At 43.2% G+C, this 23871-nt stretch overlaps 2 long non-coding RNA genes across 2 annotated transcripts in view; both read left to right on the top strand.

Moving 5' to 3' along the window:
* The first annotated feature begins 10497 nt into the window (after nucleotides 1-10497).
* Nucleotides 10498-19757, top strand: LOC143415903 (uncharacterized). Its single transcript, XR_013096330.1, has 3 exons — nucleotides 10498-10680; nucleotides 13812-13917; nucleotides 19414-19757. It is a non-coding gene; the product is annotated as an uncharacterized LOC143415903 (long non-coding RNA).
* A 2235-nt stretch (nucleotides 19758-21992) lies between these two features.
* The window catches only part of LOC143415910 (uncharacterized), a 366388-nt gene continuing 364509 nt past the window's right edge, over nucleotides 21993-23871 (top strand). Inside the window, exon 1 of the long non-coding RNA XR_013096338.1 lies at nucleotides 21993-22279. This is a non-coding gene — a long non-coding RNA (uncharacterized LOC143415910). The remainder of the gene's footprint in view (nucleotides 22280-23871) is intronic.

Raw genomic sequence — 23871 nt, 5'->3', positions numbered from 1 at the left:
GTGTGTACCTGGACGCCCACCCCCAGACAAAAAGAACCACCAACGCACCGACACCTGAGGGAGTCCGCCACCGGCAGGGGAAGTGGTGGTGGGTGGAGATAGGCCTCCAAACCTTGGAGGGCCTGAGGTGTCCCCAGAGAGGTGGTGTCTGATACCCAACCTGACATATAGACACAGACATACAGGCACACACAGACACAAACATCCATTCCCCCCCTCATGCTCTCATGTGCACTCACTCCACACTCAACCAACGTGGAGACAGACATAAAGAGACGCTGTACACACGATCACACTCCCCAAGCGTACTCTACAAACCGGGTCTAGGTACCCTTGCCCCTGGAGGGGGGAACTGCACCCAGACCCAGGTGGTGTTACCCTTTTCCCTGCGGTGGGGAGAGGCAGACCACCCCGACTCCGTAGCAGCAGGGAGGCCCCACACTCCAGACCGCAGTCGGACGGCCAACTCCTCCTAGCCCTCCCGCTCCAGCAGGCCGCAGAGAATGGGGGTGGGAGAAGACTCCAAACCTCCCTCCACCCGCTCATTGTAGTGTTGATGCATGTGTGTTCTAAGGTGCAATTAAAACCCAGGAGGGCATGGAGCTACCTGCCAGAGAGCAGCAGGTAAGCGCATAGTCCCTCCTGCTAGCCCTCAATGTCTAAGTGTATTTAAAATTGAGAGGTGGGCAACGACGCCAGGGGTGAGGTGTACACCCTGATGGTAATATGGACTCGGTGATTGTGCCCACCCCCAAGATCCTATATGTATGTGTAATGAGAGTGTGAATAATGTGAATGTCTAAGTTGTGGGAAAAAATTGAGGCAGAGGCTGTCATGAATCGCTGTGTGGCAGGCAAGCAGGAGTGGTGGACCCAAAATGCAGAACTCAGACACGGAAGTGAAACTTAAGGCGCAGCTTTATTGCTGGGAAAAACCTCGTACAACTAAACTCACCAAAAGAAAACCAAAAGTCAGAACAGCGGAACCAAGGACTGAAACACTGGAAAGAAACACTAAACTGGAGCGGGAGACCAAACACTAGGAACATAGAAGCAGAACACACAGCTAGTTGAGGGTACGACGCGACACTGACACAGAGAAACACAGGGCTTAAATACACAGACGGCAGTAATCAAGGGATGAGAGACAGAAGGGGAACACACCTGGGAGAAATCACAGCTGACGAGACAGGAGAAACGTAACTGAGCACACTCGCATATGACACAAACCTTCACAATAAAACAGGAAACTCAGACACATGGAACCAGGCAAGACATTGAACTAAACAGACAGATTCACAAACAGATGGGGTGACACCATAGACAGAGACAGACTCAAAGGCAGACCAAATATAAAACACAGAACTCAAACAATAATAATCATCATCATAAATTAGAAAATGATAACTAAAAGCGCTGGGTCACCGACCCAGGACCATGACAGAGGCAGCCGGAAGGGGACAGAGGGGGGGGTAGCCTCCTCTGCACCCTGGTGACATACCCCTACTCCAAGGCCCTGCATGTGTGGGTGGTTGTGGTGGAGCGGGAAGAGGGAGGCAGCTGGAGATGGGGAGGGAAGGAAGGGAGGGGCAGGTAACCCCTCCCTGGGGCCAGCTCCCCCGCTGACCCCAGTAGGCACTCCCACACTCCGCGACCCGCCAGGGAAAGAGGGCCCAGGCCCATCCAGACCGGGGCCCAGTGCAGCAGCGCCTCCCGGCCCCACAGAGCCCGGGACAGTTCACCCAACCCCACCACAGAGAAAACTGCACCCACCCCACCATCCACTCATCTTCCAGACTACATAAGACAGTAAACGCCCAGGCTGAGATCTTCCTCCACCTCTCCTGTATCTCCCCCTCCTGCAGAGAGAGTCCCTGAAGAGAGGAAAGCTCCTGCAGATGTGACCATCTCCCCCACCAGTTGAAGAGCCCCCCAGGTGGCTCGACGCACCGGCGGCACCCTGCTCCAGGGCTGGGCCCCCATGCACCCACCCGCCCACAACCAACACACCAACCAGGACCCAAGCCCCCGAGGCCCGGCCCGGGCCCCAGCCCGGAGACGGAGCGCCCCCAGAACCTCACGCCCCCAACCGGACATGACCGCTACCCCGGGTTGAGCCCCCCAAGGAAGATGCCTCCGGGGAACCCCCCGACGCCCTAAGCCTGTCCCTACCCCCACACCAATCACAACAGTGAAGGCGGGACCAAACTATGACTCCCCACCCCCACTAGGTGATGGAGCTGATAAAAGGAGCCCAGAGCAATTGATCTGATGTGGTGGCAGAGGCTGTATCAAGACTAATGTAATCTAATAGATAATTTCTATATTGGTTAGAATTAAGATTATTTTTATTTTTCCAGTTCATGAGGACTGTTTTCTTGGCTATGCATAGGGCAGTGAAAATCATATGGGCTATATTCTTTTCTGAAGTGACATTATCTAAGCTGCCCAGTAAACACACTAAGGGGGAAGTTGGAATGTTACATTTCAGACACTTTGATAAGTCTTCACATATCTCGCGCCAAAACTTTTGCACTGGTGGACAGAACCAAAGAGCGTGGATGTAATTGTCTGGTGTATTGCCTTGACAGTGTGAGCAGTTGTCGGAGGATGTAAAGCCCATCTTGAACATCCGATGACCTGTATAGTGCACTCTATGTAGTATTTTGTATTGTATTAATTGCAGACTGGGATTTTTAATTAATTTAAAGGTTTTTAAGCAAATCTCAGACCAGAAGTTTTGGTCTAAGCTGACTGATAAATCTGCTTCCCACTTTGCAATAGGAAGGGATATTGATTCATCTAATTTAGAAAGTGTTCTGTATATTTTAGATAATAATTTGGGGGATTTAAGAGTAAGAAAATGTGCCGCACTTAGTGGTGTTTGTAATTCAACTTGACTGAGGTTAAATTTCTTTTTTACTATGGATTTAATTTGTTGATATTCTAAAAATCTTGTCTTGTTGATCCCATATTGTGCAACTAGTCTGTCAAATGGAATAAATTCTGTTCCCTCTAATATATGTTCTAAGTATTTAATTCCTTTACAACTCCATTCTGGGACATTAATCATATTATTGTTTTGTAATATGTCAGGGTTATTCCAGATAGGTGTACGTTTGCATGGAATTAATGAAGACTCCGTTATTTTTAGAAACTCCCACCATGCTGTCAGAGAAAAGCTGATGTTGATACTTTTAAAGCATTCATGTCTTTTGATGTTTGAGCTAATAAATGGTAGGTCTGAAATCTCTAGATCCTTGCATAGTGCCTGTTCAACATCTAGCCAGGGCTCAACTAAGAAGGTATGTTTTAACCATTCTGAGATGAACTGAAGCCTGTTGGCTAAGAAGTATTGGTAAAAATTAGGCAGATCTAATCCTCCTCTATCCTTGGTTCTTTGTAGCGTTTTTAAGCTGATACGCGGGGGTTTATCTTTCCAAAGGAATTTGGAAATATATGAATCCAGAGATCTGAACCAATCTTGTGATGGTTTGTTAGGGATCATCAAAAATAAGTAATTTATTTTTGGCAAGATCATCATTTTTATAGTGGCGACCCTTCCCATGAGTGATATGGGTAAAGATTTCCATCCAGTCAGATCGCCTTCTACTTTCTTTAGAAGTGGAATGTGGTTTAATTTAGTTAAGTCTGAAAGCTTAGGAGAGACATTAATACCTAAATATTTAATATTTCCGGATTGCAGTGGGGCAGAGGAAGAATTATGGAAGGAGCAGTTAATGGGGAGAACTGTAGATTTTGGCCAGTTAATTGAATAATCTGAAACTCTTGAAAACCAGTTTATTAAAGTAATTACCTCAGAGAGGTTGGTTTGTGTGTTTTGCAGAAAAAGCAACACATCATCCGCATAGAGACTGATTTTATGTTCTATGTTCTTACATTTTATGCCCTTAATTGTTGTAGCCTGTCTAAATGTTGCTGCTAGAGGTTCGATAAAAATTGCAAAAAGTGAAGGGGAGAGTGGGCATCCCTGTCTGGTGCCCCTCAGGAGACAGAAGCTGGAGGATGTCTGGTCATTTGTTCTGATACGAGCTGTTGGGGAATTGTATAATATTCTTATCCAGTTTATGAAAGAGTTTCCAAAACCAAATTTGTGTAAAGTTGCGAATAAAAAATTCCAGTTAACTCTGTCAAATGCTTTTTCTGCATCTAGAGATAATATTATGGTTTCGATGTTTTTATCGTATGAGTAGTCTATTAAATTAAGTAATCTACGAGTGTTTGTTGAGGAGTGCCGACCTTTTATGAAACCAGTTTGGTCAGGATGAATTAAGAGGGGGGTCATTTTCTCTAATCTCTTTGAGAGAGCTTTGCAGATTATTTTAAGGTCTACATTTAAAAGAGAGATTGGACGATAGCTTGAGGGAAATAAAGGGTCTTTGCCTGGTTTTAGCAGGAGACTAATGTTGGCAGAATTCATATTTGGTGGTAGTCTGCCATTTTCCTCGATTTCCTGCAACATGCCGTGGAATACTGGTGCCAAAATTGTCCAGAATTCTTTGTAGAATTCTGCAGGGAAACCGTCTGGACCTGGGGCCTTATTATTGGGCATACTTATCAGGGCTTCCTGGAGTTCACTTGGCGTGGACTTTTGAGGGCTCAACCAAGTTACCCGAAAAGACTCTTATCCCCTGCCTCGTGTAGATGAGTCTTTGGACTTTCTGGCAAGAGGAAAGTTTGTCTCGACATTGGACTTAGCGCGAGGCTATTGGCAGATTGCTGTAGCAGAGGACTCGAAGCCTAAAACTGCCTTCATCTCTCACTGCGGTCTCTTCCAGTTTCGGGTGCTGCCCTTTGGGCTCTGCAACGCACCTGCAACTTTTCAGAGACTCATGAACTCTGTGCTTGCTGGCTTCATTTACAAAACGTGCGCAGTCTACCTGGATGACATTGTTATCGCCTCACCTACCTTTGAACAGCACTTAGTGGATCTTGAGGAGGTGCTGGGCAGACTCCAGGCTGCTGGCTTGTCATTGAAGCTCAAAAAGTGCCAATTCTGCCTCGATGAATTCACCTTTCTCGGGTACCGCATCACATCATCAGGTGTTAAGCCCGATCCGGACAAAGTAAAGGCGGTTAAGGAGTTTGATACCCCAACCTCAGTGAAACACGTCCGTCAGTTCCTTGGCTTGACTGGCTATTATCAACGCTTCATTCAGAATTATGCCCGCCATGCCGAACCTCTTCACGCCATCACCAGAAAGGACAATGCTTTCCACTGGGACGACAGCTGTCGAAGGGCCATGGACACTTTGAAGGATCATGTCACATCAGCCCCGATCCTGTCATTTCCAGACTTCAACCGTCCCTTTTCCATTCACGCCGATGCATGTGACATTGGTCTTGGGGCAGTGTTGATGCAAAAGGATGACAAGGGTCGTGAGTACGTTGTGGCTTTTGCTAGTCGCTCCCTTCACAAAGCTGAACTCCCCTACTGCACTTCAGAGAAGGAGTGCCTCGCTGTGATATGGGCTCTGGAACACTTCCGCCCATATGTTGAAGGTGTTCATGTTACTATCTTCACTGACCACAACAGTCTCAGGTGGCTCATGTCTCGTCAAAACCCAACGGGCCGACTTGCCCGCTGGTCACTTCGTTTGCAGGACTTTGATTTCACAATAGTGCACAAACCTGGTGCACAGAACAAAGTTCCCGACGCACCCTTTGCCTCTGAACTGTGACAGGCCGACTGATCTTTTACCAGATCATGCTGTTATGGGCAGCCTGGACATTCGTACTCTGCCCCCCGTCATTCTGGCTGACCGTTCACAATTCAGACAGCTGCAGTTAGACGATCATGTCACAGGTCCACTCCTCAGAGACATTGAAGCAGACTCTCTGAACAGCTCGGACAATGCCACCTTGTTACAGTATGTTGTGTATGACTCTCTTTTGTATCACAGAGAACCCACCCTTTGAAAGAGCTGAAACTGTTTGCCCCTACTTCCATGAGAGGCACCTTGCTGGACTATTACCATGACCACCCCACAGCAGGTCACTTGGGTGTTTCTAAGACATTGGCTAGACTGCGTTTTAGGTTTTTCTGGCCCAAAATGGCAGCTGATGTGAAAAGCTATGTGATTTCATGCTCAGTGTGCCAACTCACCAAGCCAAGTCAGAAAAAAGCAGCCGGTCTTATGGTTCCCATTGTCCCCCAGAAACCCTGGGAGTATGTGGGTGTGGATTTTGTTGGGCCACTTCCCCGCACCCCCACTGGTAATGCTTATTTGATCGTGTTTGTTGACTATTTGACTACCGTATTTTCACGACCATAAGACGCACTGTGCTAAAAGGCGCAGTCTCAGTTATGTGTGCCATTACTGTATTTAACACACACATAAGGCGCACTGGATTATAGGGCGCATACAAGTACCGTATGCGTATTTAAAAATAAAGCGGGAGCAAACCTGAGTTTGGTACCTTACTCACATTTTTATTACCAGTAATCGTCATCATCAACAACACACAAGCATACAAGTGTGCGTATTTAAAAATAAAGCAGGAGCAAAACAAAGTTTGGTACTCACATTTTTATCATCAATCAAACCCATCGAAGTCCTCATCCTCTGTGTCTGAATTGAACAGCTGCGCTAAATCTCCATCAAACATTCCAGGTTCACTTTCTTCACTGTCAGAGTCACTTTCCGTGCCGTGCGGCTCCTCGGAAATGATGCCGGCTTTTGCGAAAGCTCGAACAACAGTGCCAGCAGACATATTAGCCCAAGCATCTACAATCCATTGGCAAATTGTGGCGTAACTCGCCCGGCGCTGCCTTCCACTCTTGGTGAAACTGTGGTCTCCATCGGTCATCCATCGCTGGATGTGTTTGTCGCCGATGTGTTTGCTGCACTAGGAGCGGAAGATGGCCAGCTTTTCCTTATAATCCGCTGGAAGTTGCTGCGCTACCATAGTCCTGGTCCGGATGGAAAAATGGCACCGTTTCATAAAAAGTGAAAGTGAAACTGCTTTTAGCCGAATGGTGACCGTCGAAACGCTTCTCCCGCTCGTTCTTTGCTCGATGATCCACCGCTCGAGTCTTTCCTCCAACTCGGGCCACCTCGCCTTATGTCCGCGGAAACTCAGCTGCGTTTTCTTGACCTGCCGGAGCTTGTTTTCTAGCTTCCTCCATTTGCGAACCATCGATTCGTTAATCTTAAATTCTCTCACCGCTGCTCGATTTCCATGTTCCTCCGCGTAGCTGATGGCCTTCAGTTTAAACTGTGCTTCGTAAGCGTGTCTCTTTGCCATTTTCAGGGTTGTTAAAACAACGATGTCCTGCATAACGCACATACCTGTTCTTTTATACAGGTATGTGCGATAAAGTCAACGCACGCACTTCACCCTTTAGCGTTCTCATGGCGTTCTCTACTACGTCCTCATTACAACACACAGGGCGCACTGCGCTATAGGGCGCGCCGTACTTTTTGAAGAAAACCTAAGACTTTTAAGTGCGCCTTATGGTTGTGAAAATACGGTAAATGGGTTTAAGCCAGTGCTGTCAAAGAAGCTACATCTCAGGTAGCAGCTGGTAAATTCGTCACTGACATTTTTGCTAGGCATGGTACACCCACTTACCTCATTTCTGACAGAGGGTCTCCTTTTGTGAGTGAGCTTTTTGAACATGTTGTTTCTGCCTTAGGCTCGGTGCACAGACTCACTACGGCATATCACCCTCAGACAAATGCTACTGAACGCGTCAACCGGACTCTGAAAACTGCAATCCGCGCTTATGTAGGTGATAAGCACACATCATGGGACAAGTTTCTCCCTCAAATTTGCTTTGCTCTGCGCACCGCCCCCCATGACAGTACAGGTATGACTCCTGCCATGATGCTTTATGGTCGTGAGTTAGACACCCCGCTTGACCTTATCACTCAGCCTTCTACAGCAGGTGTTGATGAACCGGGTGTGCCTTACCCTGAGACTCTGAGAGCCTCCCTGCAGGAAGCTCACGACCACGCCAAAGCAGCTTTGGACTATAGCCATGACAGACAAAAACATTACTATGACTTGAGACATCGACATGCCACGTTTCGTGTTGGTGACCTTGTGAGAGTTAAGACGCACCCCAGGTCAGACGCTCAGTCTAACTTTACTGCTAAACTTGCACCACTGTTTCAGGGACCATTGTGTGTATCTCAGAGACTCAGTGATGTTAATTACAAATTCAAATTCAAATTTTTATTTGTCACGTACACAGTCATACACAGTACGATATGTAGTGAAATGCTTGGACAACTGCTCGTGACCTAAAGAAAACAAAAAAGGAAAAGGCTATGAATAAGATAGGAAATAAATATGAAAAATTAAAAAGGGTAAATTTAACTAGGAAGGAATAAAATATTAAGGTTAAAAATGAAATAACTGTACAACACACTGGGATAGAATAAGATAAAATATATAAATTAAATTGAAAATAAAATAACTGTACAACAAAATACACAATACACAATATAGAACTATATAAGAATGTATGAACAAAATACACAAGAAGTATAAATAAATATATACACAATAACAGCAGCAGTGATTTAAGTGATGAAGTGAAAACAATGTCCAGAATGTCCAGTGTGTGTGTAAGAACTATATGTGTGGGTCAGTACTGTGTGGTGGTGTGATTGTGATTGAGAGACCGTATCGCCTGCGGGAAGAAGCTCCTCCTCAGTCTCTCTGTGTTGGTCTTCAGGGAGCGGAATCGCTTTCCTGACCTCAACAGAGAGAACAGTCTGTTGTTGGGATGGCTGAGGTCCTTCACGATCTTCCTGGCCTTGGTCCAGCACCGCCTGCTGTAGATTGAGTGCAGGTCAGGGAGCTTGGAGCGGATGGTGCGCTCAGCTGATCGCACAACCCTCTGTAGAGCTCGTCTGTCCTGCATGGTGCTGTTCCCGAACCAGGTTAAGATGTTTCCTGTCAGGATGCTCTCTATGGTGCACGAGTAAAAGTTCCTGAGCACCTTGGAGGGCAGTTGGAAGTCTCTCAAGCGTCTGAGGTGGTAGAGACGCTGACGGGCCTTTTTCACCACGGTGTTGATGTGACAGGACCATGACAGGTCCTGCGTGATGTGAACTCCGAGGTATTTGAAGCTGTCCACTCTCTCCACTGGGCACTCGTTGATGACGGGGGTCTGGTAGTTCCTCTCCTGCTTAGTGCTGAAGTCCACTATCAGCTCCTTTGTCTTACTGACGTTTAGAAGGAGGTCCTCTGGCACCAGTTCTCCAGATTCCTAATCTCCTTCAGGTAGGCCGTCTCGTTGTTATCAGAGATCAGGCCCACCACGACGGTGTCGTCAGCAACCCTACAGGCTCACTTGGGTGGACTCCGGTGTGGATGCAGGTGTTTATCATGTTGTGAACATGCAACCGTTCCATACCTGGGACTCTCTCACTTCCAAAGAACATTCTGTTTCATTGCCTGCTGAGAGAGAGACCGCAGAGGGTCTGAACTCTGACTCTCAGGCCCACCCTGGCCCCCCTGCAGACACTGACATTGACTCTGAGCCATTCCCCTTTGATTTACCGGACATTGACTCTTCTTCTGGTGTGGGCGCTGTTCCAGAGAGTGTTTCACCCAGATCTGTCCAGCACCCAGCTGCTGGTGGACATTACAATCTCAGGCCCAGACGTTGCCCCAGAGTTACGTCTGGCTGGAGCAACAAAAGATGGACTAATGATTTTCACACAACCAGGCTTGATCTGAAGTGAAATGTTTTGGTTAAACCTGTTTGATGCTGTCTATTTGCATTGCTACTTTGAGTCATGCTATGTAGATGTTTCTGTTTGCTCTACTTAATCCAGTTTTATGGCTCTTTCGTGCGTTAAGGTTCATTCTTGGCATTTACTTAGAAAAAAAAAAAAGAACAAAAGAAAAAAGTGAAAAAAACTAAGAAAACTGATTTTCCACTGTACATATTCGTCTTATTTTCACCAATTTCATTTTTAAATGGTCTTTTGCCCTGTGTGTGTGCACCAATCTTAGCTGTAACCTCTATGTATAGGGTACTGTTAGGTGTGGTGTGTGCTTTTTCAGCTGTGTACGGCTGAGGACAGCCTTTTTCTCACCAGGGGGGGACTATGTAATAGTTGCTATTGTAATGCAGTGTATCACCACATGGCGGCGCCTCCTGTCTCACGACTGGTGTCACCCCCTTTTTGTTCTTCTTCGCACTCCTCCTGTAATGGATGCTCCCGTGTGTACGCGGACTAGTGTGCTCTTTAGTAATGTGTGGTAGAGGTAGCACTTTTATTTTTGATATTGTAAATAAATGAGTACTTTTTGGAAAGTCAGAAGCTGTTGCTCATTCGCTATCCACCTGCACACCTCCGCGGCTGGCTTCATCTCCACTGCACGTTACAATATGTTGATTTTTTTCGCCTACTCATATCATAATTTTTTTACTCCTGGTTCTGTATGTTCATGTTCTGTTCTTTTGTAAACTTCATCTGTTTGTATGTTGTATACTCATTGTGTTTCAATAAAGTTTGATTTAAAAAAAGGTACGTTCTAAACGAAGCTTCAGACGTCACTGATCACGTGACTCTGGCCAAACAAATCAAGCCTCGACACGGTGCTTCTGAAGCAGCGCGTTGATCTTTCTGACACACGCACCGGAGCGTCAGCTTCAAGCGGACCATCACTACGTCTCACATCTAAAGGTGTCAAGGTAACTTTGAACTGAGTTCAGTCAATCTGGAGTTTTTCCAAGTTTTCTGTTGCTCTCTGTGAGAGAAGAGCGTTAAAGGCGGGGCTCTCCAGAGTCCAGCAAAACAGGAAACCACAGCTGGGTGTGTGTAAGTGTGCAAACCAATAGAATGCATCGTGGTGGGGGGGGCATCACGGGTATTGGCAAGAAAAAAATAAAAGAATCGGTCGTACCCATGCTTCCCCGACGTCATGCCAGCGCATATTGGGAAATTCGTAGGCACCGATCGGTTTTCTATCAGCCATTTGCTGGGAGTAAGGGCGCCCTCCGTTTGCGAGGTGCTGCTGGCGGCACAGGGAGGAGAGGGCGGGGCGGCGGGGAGTCTCTGGCTGGCTGGAGCGGCATCTAATAACCAACTCGCAAAACAAAATAAAAACAACACAACAAACAGATATTATGATACAGACTTATAATCTGCACCGATGTTTTTTCTAAATTCTACAAAGTGAGCGCGAGAGCCCTCGGTGCGCCTGCGCGCTGCTGAAGTCAAAGTAAACTTTATTGTCATCTCCGCTACAGACAGTCCAGCATATCCGGTTGTTCAGTCTGACGTCACTAGCCGTGTCTGGGTCTAAACTCCGCTGCAGGTCCATATATCAAACGATCACTATGGCATTACTGAGAGTTGAAAAACTGTCTAAAGTCTTTCATCTTTAATAAAATGATCAGCGTTCTGCTCTACCAGGTGTAACAATTGAGTTTAACATCCAGGCATCCATGAAAACGGAATTTATGACATTTAACGGAGTTAGAAGTTAGCAGGAAGTTAGCTCGCTAGCTTCCATCTAAATACAATATAGCAGGTCCTGACTGCGGGGTTTTGGAAACAAATTCAAACGTACAGCTCTGCTATCACTTCCAGCATAAATGAAGACAGAAAACTAAACAGCAGTGATGTTTGTAGGGTTACTGAAGTTGGGCTAGCTGGTATATAATGATGTGCTACGTGACCGCTAGCGACACAGCTATGTTAGCATAATATAAACAAGATAACTTTTTTTCCACTCGATAAAAGTTAATGTGAGTGTTCCCGGTGGTCAGGAACAAATGTAATCGCATGGCAGGATGCTGTAAAAGGACCAAACTTCAGCCAGGAGAACAACTGAGATAATCCATCCACAATACGAGGTTAGTCATTCATATACTGCTGCATGGGCTGGGCTGTAGTTACATCCTAAGGTTTTAAAAACTGAGCTTAAATAAATGATTAGCGGTAATAAAAGCCGAGGGAGGTCAACAGTGATCACTGACTGTTTTAGGAGCTTTTTGAGATCAAATAGAAGAAAATACATAATATTAAACATGTTAACAACACAAAAGCTATATTAAACGCAGACTACTTTAGGCCCAGAAGTAGGATTCGTCGCGTCATCACTGAACAACCGGATAGAGAGACGAGATGACGAGGCTGCAGTTACAGCGGTGCAAGTAAACAAACAATAAATATAAGAAGAGTAAGAAAATAAATCTACACTTTAGGACTTGGGGTAAAGGATCAATGACAATTTAAATTTATAATTTACAGTTTGATGATTTAAAGTCTCACACAACCCGTCAAAAGGGGCGGGGCCGGCTGCTTCCAAGTAGAGCACATTTCATTTATAATGATGTAAATCCAAGCCCATCATGGATTCACGATCTGAATCCTGGGTTGTGTGAAATCCCAGAAATCAACCTTAGACAAAGTGAATCTGTGAACTAAGGTGTAGGTCTGTTAGGTTAATTGTGCTGATCCTCGGGTTGGGGGATTTGTGTTTGTACTGGAGCGCAAAATTCAAACCAATGGAAGATGGACAACAAAAGTTCAAAGCCATCAGGTGCTCAGGTTAGAAAAAAGAGAAAAGATGCAGGTAAGCAGACGTGTGATTGGATAATGGCAGCTCATCCTGAACCAATCAGACTAAACTCCAAACAATACATTATGTTACAGATTTTAATATTAATTAGTCATTGTTACTTGTTGATTTGTCCTTTTCTCATTGTGTGACGAATTATGACGACTGTTTGGTAGCTGTTATTGTCTCTCTCTCTCTCTTCATGTGTGTTTCTCTGGTGAAACAATAGTTTTGTGTTAATGTTAGGGCTGCACGATTTTGCATAAAATGAGAATCACGATTTTTTGGCTTAGAATTGAGATCATGATTCTCTCATAACAATAAATAAACATAAAACAACAAATGTCTCACGTTTTGTTGTTGCAGCAAAATGTTGTCCTGCTTGAAATTCCGTCTCCACCGTTGCTCGACGCTGCGTGTACAGAGCAGGTGGTGCAACAATAGAAAAATAGTTGCGGGACGGCACTGTGTAGCGTTTGTCTAGGGTGTTGATCGTTTTCCTAAATCCCTCGTTTTGCACAGTGTTGATGGAGCCATATCTTTGGTCAGGTGATAAGTGATAGCCTCCGTAATGTCTTTGTGCCTGCGGGAGTTCGACGGGTATAGGGAAGCGCTGTATAAGGTTCCCGTTATTGATGTTTGGGTGGTTGACCGGGACGGATTTTCTCCTGTCACTTTCTCGTCATCCCTGACGTGCTCTCCGTTGTTGTTTCCCTGCTAATTTTAGCATCACACGGCACAGCTTCTGTATCACGTGGTATAAGGCTCCGCCCTTGTCATTTGTTGAGCAGGAAGAGTGAGCGCTTGTTTTCATGCAGAGTACGTCCCGGATCAAAATGTGAAGTTTTACAAATCACCACTTCTTTAGTTAATATCATTTCAGTCTCAGACAATCTCGTTTCTCTTACAGAGGTTGAATGCACCTTTTGCGGATGGCGGTACCACACAGTGTGCGTGGACTTCCCCTGCACAGAAGGCAACTACAAATGCTGTGAATGCTAAATAAACAGAAACAAATGATCCCTGTTGTCTTTACTTGATGATTGGTTTGAGTCTTGACAATCCACATTGCTGGCGTTGCATCTTTCAATGCCAGCAATGGGAGGTATCAGTGCTCAAACCTTTTGTGTTTGTTTCCAACAAGTTGCCCACCTCGGGAAACAAAAATGTGTTCTTTTACTTGTCAGATGAACATATGAGACACTTTGACTCTTCAGTGCAGTGTGGAGCCTAACAAAGATCTGTTTTGTGTCCCAGCTGATCAGCAGGAGGAGGAGAGTCTGACGGAGCAGCAGAGGAACATTTTCAGCTACTTGGACTCAGCTCAGCCACTACAGAGGAAACAATGAGCTCAACACAGAAGGTGACAGACAGAGCAGGACCATATGACCAAAGATATTTATCACCATATACATTTGAACATTTGCCATAACGATGTAGCTGACGATAGAATTGACACCAGACAAAATACTTTACAGCTGCACAACTTTATTAAAAACCCATCAATGTATTTTCACTGAAACAAGCAGCTGTTGTTTATGTGCATTAAAGTTATATAAAAATGTAACAGTGCAAATGCAAATTCCTCGCTGACAGTTTAACCAAAAGGCGTTTCCAGTGGAAACTGGCCGACACATCCTGAGCATAACCATGTATAATATCCACTAAACTTCAGAAGAGGTTATACAGTCGTGGCCAAAAGGTTTGAGAATTGCATAAATATTGGAACCTGGAGAAGTTGCTGCTTAAGTTTTTATAATAGCATTTTGCCTGCACTCCAGAATGTTATGAGGAGTGATCAGATGAACTGCATCGTCCTTCTTTGCCATGAAAACGAACTTAATCCCCAAAAAGCCTTACCACTGCATTTCATTGCTGTCATCAAAGGACCTGCTGAGACCATTTCAGTGATCGTCTTCTTAACTCAGGTGAGAATGTTGGCGAGCACGAGGCTGGAGATCATCATGGCTGTATCCCGATTCAGGTTCTGCAGCTTTAAAGTCCTCAAGGGCCGCGTACTCAAAGACCGCTAAGGCCGAAGTGCGGGGCTCGTAGGCTCGTGAAATGGGACGTCTAGCCTCCGTCGCGCTGCCCAGGTTGCCTAGCAACCATGATACTAACAGCTGGAAACGTTTCATACAGCTTTGTTTGACAGAAATGAAGGAGAACATATTTAGTTCATTTGTTTCTACATGAGCTCTGTGTGATTTGATGAGTATCTGAGGCTGAGACCACAGGACTGTGAAACATGATTGTTGGGCTTCATTTCTGTGCTGAACAGTCGTTTAAGATTAGCTGTAAATAACAATTAGCTGATGTTGTTCATGAGACTAAAGTCATCTCACTGTGGTAATGTAAATATAATATGGCCAATATTATAGTTATTATATTAATCACTTCACTCACAGACAAGTATCTGTGACAGTGTGTATATAGATGTATCATATATAAGGGACAAATATTGTTCATTTAATATGTTGGTACTAAATGTGGCTCAATGCTTACATATATGTGTAAAAAGCAAATGTAGGAGCTGTGATAACTGTGTCTGATAGAATGAAGAGTAGACTGATATATGAAATATTCCTTTATTGGGTGAGAAAATCAGACCATGTCATAACTGCTTTAAGTCACACAGAATAGATATCAGAGCCTTAAACAGGCTGACTTCTGCTAAATGGGTCAAACTGGGCAGAAAGTCTACAAACACATAACATCCTTATAGAATATGATGTAACACTATAGATCAACTTAGCTCAGAATATATAAAGCATATAAACAGTTACAGCAATATGATGCAACAAACACAGCAGCTGCTGATCCAAAACACTCAAAGCTTCATAGAACTGAAACCAACATTTATTTTTAGCTCCATTCTGCTGCTGATACAGACTTTAGGTTTCTGAACATTAAACTTGTTGCTGCCTTTCATAGTGTGTAATTTGAAGGCCCTGAGTACTTTCTCCCACACTGGAAACACTGGGATGATCACATTATTTGAACATTACCTAATAAGACTGATTCAGCACAGACAGTTATGTTAAACTTTCCTAGCAGTCCTTCACAAACAGGGAACAGTCTGTCTATTCTCTCCATCTGTCAGCTGCTGCTGGCTCTTCCTCCTCCTCTTCCTCACACACTGCTGAGTTTGTCCTGGTGGATCATCAGGGCTGCAAAGCCTCACAGATGATGTGCAGCAGTGGCTCCCTCAGTCTGTCCTCACTCTGGACACTTGCAGTCGTCACACATGGAAATCAAATGTGTGATAAGCTGCAGGATTCAAACACAAGTGTAACTTATAAACACATGTTCATACTTTTATTCCACAATCAGAGAGAAAGAAACAGAGAGAGAGTGCAGGACAGACAGACAGGTGACAGTCTCAGGTGTACACACTGCTACACAACAGCACCAGAGAAGCAGGATTTAGTGTTTGTGTTATTACGAGTGTAAACAAGAAGAGTTCCAGATGGTGCAGTGGACACATGTGTGACTGCTGTGATTAAAGCATCTTTCTTTCAGCTTAACGAGTGAACCGTCAGCTCGTTCAAACACACGTTAAAGTGCGTTTGGCTCGACACCACCGAACAGAGGCAGCAATATAACACAGCTAACATTAACAGTGCAGTGGATCCTGCTTGTGCCGTGATGTTCAGGACTGCAAACCGAGCAGCATCACTGACTTTCAGCTTGTTGTGTTTGTGGATATATGACTGACTTTAATTATCCACAAAATCATCACATTCTCTGTCAGATGAAGGTCGACTATTGAACGGCGTATATTTTAAAGGCTTTAAAACCAAGTTAACGCTGAAAGTACAAACATCACTAATGTCACATAACTCTGCCGACAAGGCATAGCTATGGCTATGAAATGCTCTTTGTGTATCACTTCTTCATTATGAAAGATGTCATTAATGCACTAGTAATGTCTCATCTGGAGTATTGTTCAATCATTTGGTCAGCAGCTAATAAGACAGATCTTAACAGACTTCAGTTAGTCCAGAATAAGGCGTCCAGATTAGTGTGAAGATGTTCATACTATACTAATATTGATCAAATGCATAATAACCTTTCTTGGCTTCCTGTACAGGCTAAAATATTCTATGGCTTACTTGTAGTTCTAAAGAAAGCAATTCTGTTAAACACACCACATTTATTCTGCTCAGCTGCATATCCAGATGAAATACATCATCATATTACACAGTTTTCAACAAGCTGCAATTTAGTAAATGCTCGAGTTAAAAGTAACGTTTTGTAAAACTGTTACATTTAGAGCAACTTTTAAGTGGAATAAGTTGCCTTAAAAAATTAGAGAATTATTCAAAACTTCAATGAACACTTAAAAGCCGATTTACAGAGCTTTTAGTTGTTGTAAATATTGTAAGACATGATTTGTTTTTGAAATTTGTGTAATGTGCCTCAATGTTATTGATATTATTATTATTATTATTATTGATTGCTTATATTTGAACAATTGTGAAACGTCACTGTGGATGTAAGAGTGAAATTATGTGGATATCTTGAATCCACTTTATTGTGTAATATTTTATGTGAGTATTTGACGGAAGACGAGCAACATCTGTTGTGGAAGCTAACGGGGTTCCTTTAGAATAAACAAACATAGGATTTATTATCACTGAATAATTCTGTATAAATCTATACAAATTATAGAAATATGTAATAGGAAACAACAAAATAATCTAAATTATAAAATAATGTGTGTGTGTGTGTGTGTGTGTGTGTGTGTGTGTGTGTGTGTGTGTGTGTGTGTGTGTGTACAATCAGGAGGGATGGGCATGATTTTAGTCTTTGAACAGTCATGAATTATCTTTAACAGCAGGTTGGATGTAATGTGTTAGAACTACCAGCAGGTGGGGTTAAGAGACCTTTAAAACACTAGGAGTCCCAGGCTTCTACCTTTCTACCTTTAAAACCCGGAGTGCAGCCAAATGGCTTTTAGCTAGGCTTTAGCTTCAGCCAAGTGGAAGCTAAATTGGCTAGTCATTCATATGTAAATTAGGTTGTTACCTGGGAATTCTGGAGGGAAGCGGAGTGGGGGTGTGTGAACGAGGGGGTGGGGGAGCTGCTAAAAGCTGTGAACTTCCCTTTTGTGTTTCATCTTGATGCATTCTCAATCATCCAGGGAAATAAATCTCCAAAAGTCACCAACTTGGAGTGTTTCAGTTTGCCATCTTAGGGAGAAATCAACACACATGGGTGTATGTCCTTTGTTGCTGAGATTTACTGATAAAAACAGTACAAAAAATCAACCATTTGTACACATTTTTACAAATAATAATAAAAAGTGAGTGAGTACATTTCAACATTTTCAGCAATCACTCACAATCCTGGCACTGCCATGGTATCTGTAGTCTGCATTTACCACATGTGTATCTGTTGCAGTGAACACATCGCACAGTGGCATGATTGTTCTTGCATTTGTGTTTGACCTGACACGTGGCTCTTTTTCCAGGACTAGGTGTGAAGGGTTGTGTGCAAAGCAACTGTTCTTTTCTTGCCTTCTTCTCAGCTACATGAGAGTGAGCCAACTCTCTTGCAAGCTCCACCAGGAAGTCCACCCGTCTTTCCTTCATCCCGGTGCATGCTTGATACAGCACATGTGCATTCAGTGCTGCCATGTCAATCATGTTATAAAACACGGCAACTGGCCAGGTTGAAAACACCTAAGAAATAAGATAAATTGTTATTTCCATAGCCCTTTTACACTTACCTGTGTACACTTACACATACCTGAGTGGTGAATTCACCACTCAGGTATGTTGCAGGTCTTTTGTGGTTCTATGTTTATGTGTTTCATTATGTGTAAAAGGGCTATGGAAAAAACAATTTATCTTATTTCTTAGGTGTTTTCAACCTCTGCTGCCACGCTGACGGCGTATGCGGCCAAACGGAAGAAGACAGTCTATATTCTTAGCAGCATGCACAGCGTGGTTCAGACTGATAACACTACCAAAAGGAAGCCAAACACTGTCACCCTTTACAACAAAACAAAGTGTGGCGTGGATGTGATGGACCAGATGGTTCGGGAGTACACTGTCCGCAGAGGAACACGGCGCTGGCCAGTTGCCGTGTTTTATAACATGATTGACATGGCAGCACTGAATGCACATGTGCTGTATCAAGCATGCACCGGGATGAAGGAAAGACGGGTGGACTTCCTGGTGGAGCTTGCAACAGAGTTGGCTCACTCTCATGTAGCTGCGAAGAAGGCAAGAAAAGAACAGTTGCTTTGGACACAACCCTCCACACCGAGCCCTGGAAAAAGAGCCACGTGTCAGGTCAAACACAAATGCAAGAACAATCATGCCACTGTGCGATGTGTTCACTGCTACAGATACACATGTGGTAAATGCAGACTACAGATACCATGGCAGTGCTAGGATTGTGAGTGATTGCTGAAAATGTTGAAATGTACTCACTCACTTTTTATTATTATTTGTAAATATGTGTACAAATGGTTGGTTTTTTGTACTGTTTTTATCAATAAATGTCAGCAACAAAGGACCTACACCCATGTGTGTTGATTTCTCCCTAAGATGGCAAACTGAAACACTCCACTCCCCCACCCCCTCAATCACACACCCCCACTCCCCTCCCTCCAGAATTCCCAGGTAACAACCTAATATACATATGAATGACTAGCCCATTTAGCTTCCACTTGTCTGAAGCTAAAGCCTAGCTAAAAGCCAAATGGCTGCTCTCCGGGGGTTTAAGTGGTGTTTGGTGCCACGCTCCACCTTCAGGTTTAAAACTAGTGTTAATGGAGTTTGAAGGTTGAGTTTGTTCCACGACTGCATTTCACTCACTGCCTCTGTTTGTATCTCTGTCACTGCAGGACCAACATGGAGCCAGAAGTCAGCGCTCTCAGGAGGCCGACAAACCTCACAGAAGAAAGGGAGAGAAAAAACACACCTGTGACGAGTGTGGGAAGGGTTTTACTGTGAGGGCTAAACTAAAACAGCATCAGGTCATCCACACTGGAGAGAGACCGTTCAGCTGTGACATGTGTGGAAAGTCTTTTTCCTGGAAGCGTTCCCTAAAAAGACACCAACTCATCCACAGTGGAGTTAAAGCGTACAGCTGTGATCAGTGTGGCAGAGCTTTTACTCACAGTAGCCACTTACAGAGGCATCTAGTTACCCACTCTGGAATTAAGCCATACACCTGTGATCAGTGTGGGAAGGGTTTTACTCAAAGTAGCCACTTACAGAGGCATCTAGTTACCCACTCTGGAATTAAGCCATACAGCTGTGACGAGTGTGGGAAGGGTTTTACTCTGAGGGCTAAACTAAAACAGCATCAGGTCATCCACACTGGAGAGAGTCCGTTCAGCTGTGACTTGTGTGGAAAGTCTTTTTCCTCAAAGGGTTCCCTAAAAACACACCAACTCATCCACAGTGGAGTTAAAGCGTACAGCTGTGATCAGTGTGGCAGAGCTTTTACTCGCAGTAGCAGCTTACAGAGGCATCTATTTACCCACTCTGGAATTAAGGCATATAGCTGTGACATCTGTGGAAAAACTTTCAGCCAGAGAGGGAGCCGAAATAAACACCTACGCATTCACACCAGACATGATGTGTACTGCTGTGAACAGTGTGGCAAATACTTTACAACAGACGCACAGTTACAACAACACATATTTACCCACACTGAGGAGAGACCTTATCAATGTGACCTGTGTGAGAAGACTTTTAAATCTCCACATCACCTGAGACGACACCAACAGATCCACACCAGAAAGAGACTCTACAAGTGCATCTACTGTGAGAGAAGCTTCTCACAGTCAGGTCATCGTAACATTCATGAACGTGCACACATGGAAGGAAACTACAGCTGTGACCAGTGTGCCCAAACATTCACCTCATTGTCTGCTCTGTGCAAACATCAGCGCGATCACTCAGGGCTGAAATCACTCCCATCACTGGATCACAGTGAATCTGAAGACACAGAAAGATCCTCTGGTTTCTGTGTCAGACTCAAAAAGCTTGAGATCAGGCTCCACAGAGTTCAGATAGAATCATTTAAACTTGTGTTGAACTGAACTGGTTGCTGGGCTGAACTTCTACATAATACAGATCTACATGGGATCTTCTTTTCTGTTTTTTACTGAGTCAGTTTTGTCCTTTTTTCTTTGTCCTGGTTTTGCTCGTCTGTAAATGATTGAAACTCAGTCAAATAGTTCATTGTTCTCCAGCAAAACGTTTTGGAAACTCATGTTTAACCTTTAAAACTCTGACATGTTTTAGCACACAAGGCTTCATCGGGGAGTTCACTCATGATTGGACCATGAGAACAAAGGTTTTTAGTTCTTTCAAAGAGAGTCTTGGAGATGTTTGATGTTTCTGTTTTTTCTACATAAAGGAATAAACTATTTTTCTTGCTTCATGTAGTGTGGAAGTTTTTAATGTTTCTTCATCTGTTATGTTCTTGAATGTGTTCACGTGAAGATGGTATAAATAAACTGTTGTCAGAGATTTACAGTTATCAAACAGGTGAATAAACAACACTGAGACACTTGGAGACGGTTAACGTGCTGCACGGGTGAGGGCTCAGAGAGGACTCACACCGAGCTGCAGTAGTCGTTTATTATTTATAGCAGGGTGAAACAAGCATAGCAGTTTCCTCTAATTTTGCATATGTGTGTGTGTGTGTGTGTCTAAGTTCGTATAAATGTCATAGGGTGAACTTCCTCTTTCTATAAACAGAGCGAGTAGTACATTTTGTTCTTTTCCTATTAAGAGTAAAATATGAACATGTACTTTAATGCAACATAAAACTCATTAAAGCGTTTCTTCTTTAACATCCCCTCCTGATGTTAATATTTTTCACTTAATCATACTTTATTATCAGCCAACAATCACTTGATTATAACATTTTCAATTGTAGCATCATTCAGTATGTGTGTGTGTGTTTCTATACTAAATCTTCTTCATCCGGTTCATCTTCTAGTGGCAGTCCAACATAGGTAATTACTGTGGCCTGTACCATTTTGTCAATCATGGATCTTATGCATGGTAGGACACATGTAGAAAACAAGCACAATAATAGAAGCAGAACTCCTATCAGTACGAGTCCTTTTATCACGAGGGTCTTCCAGCTGCCACTCAGCAGCCAGGTCAGCCAGTCCTCATTGTTCGTGACATAGTCTTGTTGCCGCGCATTACTCAGTTGTCGCAACTTGTCTAGGGCGGTGGTCATGGTCAAGGAGTGCACGTTGTCCGGGATATAGGTGCAACAAGTGGTGTTGAATAAGACACAGAGGCCCCCTCTCTCAGCGAGAATCATGTCCAGGGCGACCCTGTGTTGCATGACCACTATTCTGATCGCGTCGATTTCCTCATTCTGAGCCTTATTTATCTTTGTTGAGCTGTTCAGGAAAAGTCCAAATTGGTAGTCAAGAGTCTCAATTCTTAACGTGTTTTTTCCAGTTCCGACCCATGGGAACAGTGAGTGCAGGACCTTCTGTCTGGTGGTCCACAACTTGAACTCCGCTGGTACATCACTGCCCCAGATTGGGTCATGGGGTTGCACGTCATCAGTGTTCCTCTTGCGTCGTGGTTGGTTCTGATGGAATACTCTGAAGGTGTGGTCTGACACTAAAATTGGGGCGCAGAGTCCGGTACAAGAAAAGCTCACAACTAAGACAAAACTGCTCCTGCAAGGAAAGCTCACTGTTATGCATGCAAGTTGATCAGCTCTAGGTGAGAAGACATTTAAATCTCACACTTGTTCTGCTGCATTTTTGAAGCTCAATTCCAGGAACAGATCGCAGGGCTCATTTTTATATACACTGCAACTGCCATGAGGACAGGGCCATTTTTTTGTTGTTGTTTGTTTTTCCTTTTGCTCTGTGCAGCATTTTGGCAGCATTTTTAAATTTCTCTTTGTATTTTTTCTTTCTTTTACTAGTGAAGAGATGTAGAGTGAACAGTTATACAGTCTAAATATCCCATATGGGTCGTGTGAAATGGTGTTTTCAGTTTCATTCAGTTGAAGTAAAGAACGTTGAATATTTCTAAGTGTGCTGTTTTGAACCAACATGTCACAGTATGATCAGTGCTGTAATTTTTGACAGTCACTGTATCAATGTTATTTTTGCATCTCTTGAATAAAGGTTTTGACCTGCAAGTGCTAATTTCTTTAGTTATTGGGGTAAAATGGGTAATGTTAATAGGAAGGTGTTTGCCAATTCAGTAACCTAATTTAATGTTAATGGAAACTAACATTATCTCAAATTGTTTAGTTATAATTGTTGTTTAACTGAATCTTGATTTTTGATCTTGATTTGTTCTTTCCCAACATTTTTCAAAAGAAACAGTCTAATTTCTTTGCTGTGATTGATTCCAGAGAACACGGAAGAACTGACATTATTTAACTGTTGATTTATGTAGATTCAGTGGAGGAGTAATGTCAGTTTAATTCTTTACCTACTGTCAATGCAGTGAAATTAGACATTTTGTTTTGAAAGGTTACTGGTGGATGCCAGCAACCATCTTGGAAGAGAACAATATAATGTGTTATAAGGCCTCCATTTGAAAATTGTGTATTTGATACTAGAATATAATAGCAAAATGTAATTTGAAGATAACATGTAGTATTTAAGTGACCAAGTAGTATTGGGTAAAAGTTATTGAATGGTGTTGGGATAAAGTGAGAAAATTGTGAAGGATTAAAATATTCCAAGAGCTCAAATTACTTCATCAAAACATGTTTAAGTCACATTTTATCAACACAAATTGCACAGGCTTATTGAACATGAATAAATTGTGTTAATTTAACTCAATTGTTTAAGTTGCTGCCAAAGCAAAACATCTGTGTGCAACAAATGTCCACCATTGAATTAAGTAAATCCAACAACATATTTTTTTCAGTGTAGTTTGGACTTTATGATTTCTGTAACTGGAAAATATTATTTTGTTTAAAGACAGAAGTGACCGCATAGTTGCAACATCAAAGGGAAATATTAATTAATTAGCATCAAGTATATTTGTTGCTTAAGCGTTTGCACTATAACTTAAGTAGGATTATAACTTTTAAGGAAGGAAAGATTTCAGATATTTAGTTCACTGCTTCAGTTATTTTATATGAAATTAAAACATTTACGTTGGTCAAATATGATGCTCTAAATCAAATAAAAGTTTGAAAATAAATGATGTATTTTTAAATGCTGCAACAAATGTTCACAAAAAGTAACTATAATTAAAACCAGTTAAACAAAATCAAATGTTTGAATCATGCTTAACCAAATGCCAGGCTGGAGAGCTGAACCTAAAGTATACGTAGAAAGATTTCA

Source organism: Maylandia zebra, unplaced genomic scaffold, assembly GCF_041146795.1.
Source record: "Maylandia zebra isolate NMK-2024a unplaced genomic scaffold, Mzebra_GT3a scaffold11, whole genome shotgun sequence".
Classification (NCBI taxonomy): domain Eukaryota; kingdom Metazoa; phylum Chordata; class Actinopteri; order Cichliformes; family Cichlidae; genus Maylandia; species Maylandia zebra.
The sequence above is the reverse complement of the archived record's forward strand: the minus strand, read 5'-3'. Positions and strand labels throughout refer to the sequence as shown.